The sequence below is a fragment of the Lactuca saligna genome, chromosome 2 (genome assembly GCF_052625555.1).
Source record: "Lactuca saligna cultivar CGN05327 chromosome 2, ASM5262555v1, whole genome shotgun sequence".
In the NCBI taxonomy this organism is placed as follows: Eukaryota; Viridiplantae; Streptophyta; class Magnoliopsida; order Asterales; family Asteraceae; genus Lactuca; species Lactuca saligna.
This window is the reverse complement of record NC_136418.1, coordinates 150,515,173-150,522,774: the sequence shown is the minus strand read 5'-3', so window position 1 is coordinate 150,522,774 and position 7,602 is coordinate 150,515,173.

Genomic DNA, 7,602 nt, shown 5'->3' with positions numbered 1-7,602 from the left:
CCTACCTAATTAAAGAGTAGCAAATTTGCCACGTGTCAATCAATTAGAGCTTGAAATTAATTATTTGTCACTTATCAGTCTTTGGTTTTTTCTCATTAATTACATTTCCTTTAATTCACTCCTCCCTTTTACACATATGAAACACGTCAGCAAAAATTTAATTTGTAATATTTGTTGCCTAATTTATTACAATAACCTTTAATCAATAAACGTAATTTCAAACAATCACGTTATTTTTATGCAATCCCTTCAAATATACTAAATTTCTGCATAACACCTGTTCATTTTTACAATGTAATTTTCAAATTTTAAAATAAAACAATATAAACAACTATACAATATACTCAATATATATATATATATATATATATATATATATATATATATATATATATATATATACACAAATATTTACCTCATCTACAGTGAATATTCACGAATTTATTGTTATTTTTCTTCATTACTTCACAAATAAATATTGTATGATATATATCTTCAAAATATATTTCACATTTTCATTTAAAACAATGATTATAATTTTATATAAATATAAAAATATATATCTTAATTAATAATTTATTTACAATAATTGATTAGTAATTATAAGTTTTTTTTTTATAAATATTTAATTTATTTTATAACCGTGGTTCCCACGGGTTATAACGTAGTGTGTATATATATATATATATATATATATATATATATATATATATATATATATATATATATATATATACAGAGAGAGAGAGAGAGAGAGAGAGAGAGAGAGAGATAATGGTTCAATTGAGAAAAAAAAAGGTTCTGAATGATGGAATCATTCTCAGCCAATCATTTAATTAGCGTTTTAACATAAAAATACACGGTAAAAAACTTGTAAATATGATATGATATCATTCAATCACAGATATATAATTGTGGATAATTTGATAACAATTCAAATTCATTACTACTCGATCGTTCATCATCCAAATTTCTTCTCCAACCTTCAACAATCATTCAGATTTCTTCAATTAAATCATCGATCAACATCATCCAGTGTTAATTAATTATCCATCTTCGTCAAAAACACATTTATCAACATCATTCAACAGTAGACAAAAAAAATTGTTTTTGGTTCTTTCAATCCAACCTTCAATTATATTTTAATACGAGCATATCTTCACCATCTACGATTGATTATACTCATCATGTCATTAGATCAACATCATCGATAATCAACAACAGATTCACTTCATATCATTTATTCAACATCGATCATTAAACAAAACTTTGAAATTAAGGTTAGAAAAACATCAAATCTTTTTTTTTGAAAAATTTCATATAATTCTCTATCAATCTACTATTTTGTAAGTTTTAAATAGTCAAAGTATCATGTTTTTTGCATTTTTAAAAAAGCTTACTTGTATGTACTCCAACTGTTAAATGAAATGCATAAACTAAATTATCACGTTATATTCACATATGAATATGTTTTCGCACCTTAATCGGTATATGATTATTAAAATACAAAACAAATATACAATTTTATATGTTATTCATATGTGAGTAACATATAAACATTATATATATTTGTGAATATACCTTGTAATATTCATATGTTAATATCATGTGTAATATTCATATGTGAATAAACTGTGTAATATTCACATATGAATATATCATCTAATATTCATAAGTAAATATATCATCTAATACTTACAAGTGAAAATACTATGTAATATTCACAAGTGAATGCATCGATTAATATTTAAATATGAATATATTGTATCATATTCACAAGTAGATATATTATATATTATTCATATGTGAATATACTGTGTAATATTCATGAATAAATATACCATGTAATATTTAGATGTGATTAGAATGTCTAATATTCACATGTAAATCTACCATATAATATCCATATGTGAATATATTATGTAATATTCATTTGTGAATATACCATGTAATATCACATGTAAATATACAATATAAACAACATATATCATATAATATTCACATATGATTATACATTCATGTGTGAATATACCATGTGATAATTAAAATGTGATAAATTGCTATTATTATGAACTAAAAGTATACTTTGAACATTTTTTAAGTGTATTCACATGTTTTTCAAGTATTGTTATACCTCAATAAAAGAATAACATTTCAATCAATGGTTAGTTCATATCCCGGTGGTTGACGATTGGCTGACGTAATTGAGAAGATATCATTGACGAAGACAATATGTTTTTATATTTAAGTGTAAATGTTATACAATTTAATATATTCTTCATTTTGATCGTGTTAAATTCAAATGCAAATGATATTTATTAACCAATACAATGTTGTTTGTCTTAGTATAATGTTGATTTTACATGTAAAATAATAGTGTTACAATATGTAACACCTAAAAATCAGGTATGGCTTGAAACCCTAAGGAAATTATATTTTGCATAAATGGTCCCCTAGGTACGCTGGGCGTACTTAAGTGTACGCTTGGCGTACTATGCATGGTTGGTCGCGGGGAGAATTGTGGTATGCTGGGCGTACCAAGATTTACGCGGAGCATATGCGCCAGAGGTGCAAAACCCTAATTTTCGGACATGAGGCCTATATAAGCGACCTTGAGCCCCTTAGACTTAACCCTAAAGAGCCTCTATAGCCGTAGAGCGTCCTTGTACCCAAGAGAACCTTGTGAGATTATTCTTGAGCTTAAAAGAGTGAATTGGTGACCTTTTAGTGTTCATTGCAGGAACAACAAGTGGTCAAGCAAGTTTGGAACGTGTAGGTGCTTCAAGATCCTGCATCAAATTCACCTTACAAAGCTTCTGGAGGTAAAAAGCTTGCACCTTTCCATCTAAATCCTTAGATCTAGCTAGGGTTTTCTAGTTTTGTCCATTTGGTTGGTTTTGGACCTCTTTTGAGGAGTTTAGCAACTCCATAAAACGAGGATGGTACATCTAAGGTCCCTTGGCCATTTAGAAGCATAAAAATGGGATCTTGATGGATCTATAGATCTAATGCATGGATTAAGGACCTTGGAAAGGTCTTAACGGAAGTGTTGGACATTTTCGGGGCATGCAAGGGCATAAAGTTGGCAACTTTATGACTTAGGACGTTTTAGCAGACCCAAATCTGACTTTTGGTCGTGAGGAAATCGAGCATTAAGCACTTAATAGAGAAAGTGCTTAAACTAATTGTACGTTGGGCATAACCAGTTATACGCGACACGTAGTCTCCAAACCCCCAGTACGCTGAGCGTACCAAGATGGTACGCTGGGCGTACGCAACAACAGTTGGGCCCTAATCTGTTTTGGTCCTTTGAGCCTTTGGGCCCATTTGGTTGGTGGGCTTGATTGAATTCTGTGAATTAGGGGCTTAACATCTGTTATGGGCCATGGATTTAATTGTTGGGCCTTTCTGGGCCAAGAGGCCCATTAAAGATTTTGGACTTGGACTTTTGGGCCTTGAGTGAGGAATTGGAGGTTGGGTTTTCCCCTTAGTTAATTTAAAGCCCTAATGTTGTTTATATTATTATTATTAGACAAAATTGCAAAAATGGTCCCTGTAGTATGCATTTTTATGGGGTTTTGGTCCAAACCACGAGTTTTTTGGGTTGATGGTCCTTTTGAGCTAGTTTGTTTGCAGTTTTGGTCCCCGTTCAAACTAAAAAGACTATTATATCCTTAATGAATTTAGTTTTTATTTTTCTTTGACTTTTTAAAATTATTATTATTATTAAATATAAAAGTGGACCCACTTATCTCTCTCCCTCATTGAATTGGTCGTGATTTCTCTCTTAAAAAAATCGCAGACCTAAACACTCTCATCCCTTTTATATGAAATCAATTCAAGATGTTTACACCTCTTCCTCCTTTGAATCCTGATGTGTGGAACATCAAGCTTGTGATCGGCAGGAGCTAGGTTTATGTCGGTTGCAACGAAAATCTCGTTTGGCAGCACACACCATGGCTCGTCACCCACACCGCTAAGGGACCTGACACCCCTTCGTCGCACCCTTCATGGCTCATACGTTGCCTGACATCTTTTCCTTTTCCAGCCAAATCAAGTTAAAGCAATCATCGCTATGGGTGTTGTGTTCTTTCTTAGATCTAGATCTCAATCTGAATCAATCATTGACCCAATCATTCATATTCCGATATCAGAAGTGGCTAGTTGTGGCGGGTTGTTTCTGGCAGTAATGGGTTACTTTTGTGATGGTGATTCAAGATATATTTGAAGTGATACATACCGATTGCAAGATAGGAATATGTGAGAATAAATTCGGTGGTCATGAGGAGTTCATTTCAAGTAATAAGGGTGAAAATCGAGACTTGTGGTGGTTGTGTTTGGTCTATCACTCAAACGAAAGGGAATGGGTCTTCGATTCCCATCTGATCGGAGTTGAAAAGGGACCAAAATCAACATCAACATTCTTTCTTTCTTCTTTTCCTGATTCGATATGAAGCACGAAGGAGGAGTCGATTTTTCTGGAGATTTAAGCCTTCAATCGGGGTTGTGGGGGTTGAGAAAGGTAGCAACAGCCAGAGAGGGTGCTTGTGGTGGTGTTTCTCGGCAACAGCCGACGGTTGAAGCCTTCAATAAGAGTGGGTGTTTTGGGTGATGGATCATCAGGAAGAAAGAGAGAGAGAGAGAGAGAGAGAGAGAGAGAGACCTTTAATATTTTTTTAATTGTTAAAATAAATAAATAAATATTAAATTTTAAAAAAATGAAAGGAAAATGAAAAATAAATACCCCAAGGGTATTATAGTCATTTCAATTTTCGGAGGGATTATTTTCATATACAAACCATGCCAAAAGGACCATGAATCCAAAAAACTCCAGGTTTGGACTAAAACCCCAAAATTTTGCATACCACAAGGACCATTTTTGCAATTTTGTCTTATTATTATTCAACTCGGGAAATTGCGGACTGTTAGGAAAGCAGTATTTATATTCAACAAACTAAGGTGAGTCTTCTCACCATACTTATGGTTCTAAGGCACCAAAGCCGGCCAGTGATCATGTTCTGTGTATGACGATTATTTTATGATTTATCATGTTATGTGATTATATGGTTGCGTGGAAGACCCCGGGGGGAGCCCGAGGCATTGGATATAAGACCATGTGGGGTAGCCCATGGCAGTCCTAAGTAAAGACCATGTGGGGTAGCACATTGCATTGGATGTAAGACCATGTGGGGTATCCCATGACATTCTTGCTGGTTCGTATTTGCTTGTTTCTGTGGTATATGTATAGCTTTAATATCTATTTGGTATGTATATGTAGATTGTGTGTGGTATGCTCTGGGGAACTCACTAAGCATTTCGCTTACATGTTTTTGATTTGTTTCAGGTATTTCAGAGCCTAAGGGCAAGGGCGCGACGTGATGGCACGACGTGCACTCTATCTCTTTTTTATTGACATGTTTTGGGACACTCGGATGACTTAAAAGAAAAATAATGATGTAATGGATATTGATTTGAAAACATATGTTTTGGGAATTTATAATTTATGCAAATGTTGCGATTAATTAAAAATGAAAAAATTATTATGAAAATCGGGTCGTTAAACAATATACAAAAAAAACTCTTCATAAACCAATTCTTATAATGTATTATTTATTTTTATATATAAAGGTTGTATTCACAAAATAAATAAATCCACATGCACAGTTTATTCACATAAATAAAAATAACAGATTACATTGATGTTTTTACTAGTGGGATTGAAGTTAGTAACATCATTAGTAAATATGACATAATGATTTCTAAACTTTATTCATATATGAATAAATAGCATGTCATGATGATGTCATCACTAGTAGGAATGAAAATTTAGTGACATCATCAAAACAATTTTCCGCAATGAAGTTTAGTCTCGGAACTGGACGAAATTCGCATATTTGATGTAAAATGGTGTGATTTACAAAACTCACAACTTTGCTATGAAATACGGTGTTTTTCGACCATTCGGAACTGTTTAGGGCCTCAAAATGATGTTTTTCTATTTTTATAATTTTCCGAAAAAAAGAAGTTATAATTTATTTACAAATGAATATAAAATTAATAAAAATATATATGGTTATTATATGTGAATATATATATATATATATATATATATATATATATATATATATATATATATATATTTATCAAATACTTTTTTTATCTTTAATTTTATATATTTTGTAGTCCTCGGTTTTATTGACAGTTTTATTCATTTGTGAATAATATATATATATATATATATATATATATATATATATATATATATATATATATATATATATATATTCACATTTGATTATTACATATATATTAATTTCTGAATATTACATATGTTCACATGCGGATATAATTCATACTTGTTATATGTTATTCACATATGAATTACAAAGTTTGTAATTCATACTTGTTTAGGACATCAAAACAATGTTTTTTTTTCGAAAAAAAAAATACATTATCATTTATGAATATTACATGTATTCATTTGTAAATAATACATGTATTCGCATGTAAAAATAATTTTTATATGTTATTCACATAAGAATTATATAGTTGTTCTGTATTTTTAAAAGACGTACATTGATTCTCGTGTAAAGACATATTCATTTGTGAATATTATGTGATGTATTTAGTTTATGCATTTTATCGAACAGTTGGCGTGCAAATAAATTAACTTATATAATTATGGTAAAAAATTAACAATTAAAGCCAATAATTACAACACAAATCAAATCCTATCAAAATTGATCAATAATCAGTAGGTTTAGATCAAAAATTCTGAAATTTTTTATTTCGTTTTTAAAGCCTGAAAAGCGATTTAAAAAAAAATCTTCAAATATATGGTTATGTTGATTCACTTTCGATTGCTATCTGTTTTTTGATATTGGTGAAGGTTCGATTGATGAAGTTTTGATGACTGATGATCACAAAATGATATGACATCAATAAATATGGATTATGTTTATTGATTTTGCTTGACATCAACGAAACTGGACAAGATTGAATCATGACTTACACTTAATAGTACGAATAAATGTTTTTGATGATGAATCACAATATTTTGATGAAATAACGAAGATTTTTGATGAAGAATTGATGTTTTATGTAGTGTCGATGTTTTTTTTTATGATGAGCAGGTGACGGTGATCTTTTTTTGATGAAGAATACATGACGTTGATGAAGAACAGATGATGTTGATGAAAAACATATGATGTTGATGAAGAACAGAGGAACGATCCAGATGAAGGAATAATAGATAGTGTTGATGAAGAACGAATGAACGATTCAGAAAAACAACATGTCTTTAATGACTTAATCTAAATGTGTTTTACATATATAAAAATGATTGGCTGAGCATTCTCAACCTTTTATTTTTTCTCAATTGAACTTATATACATACATATATATATATATATATATATATATATATATATATATATATATATATATATATATAGAGAGAGAGAGAGAGAGAGAGAGTTAGATTCAAATGTTTTTAGCAAATAGTGTGTGACTAAATGCATCAATGAGAATTCAAGAATAATAAATCATTAAATAAATTAAAAAAGGGTATAATGGTAAACTTCCTATATCTAATTATGGTAA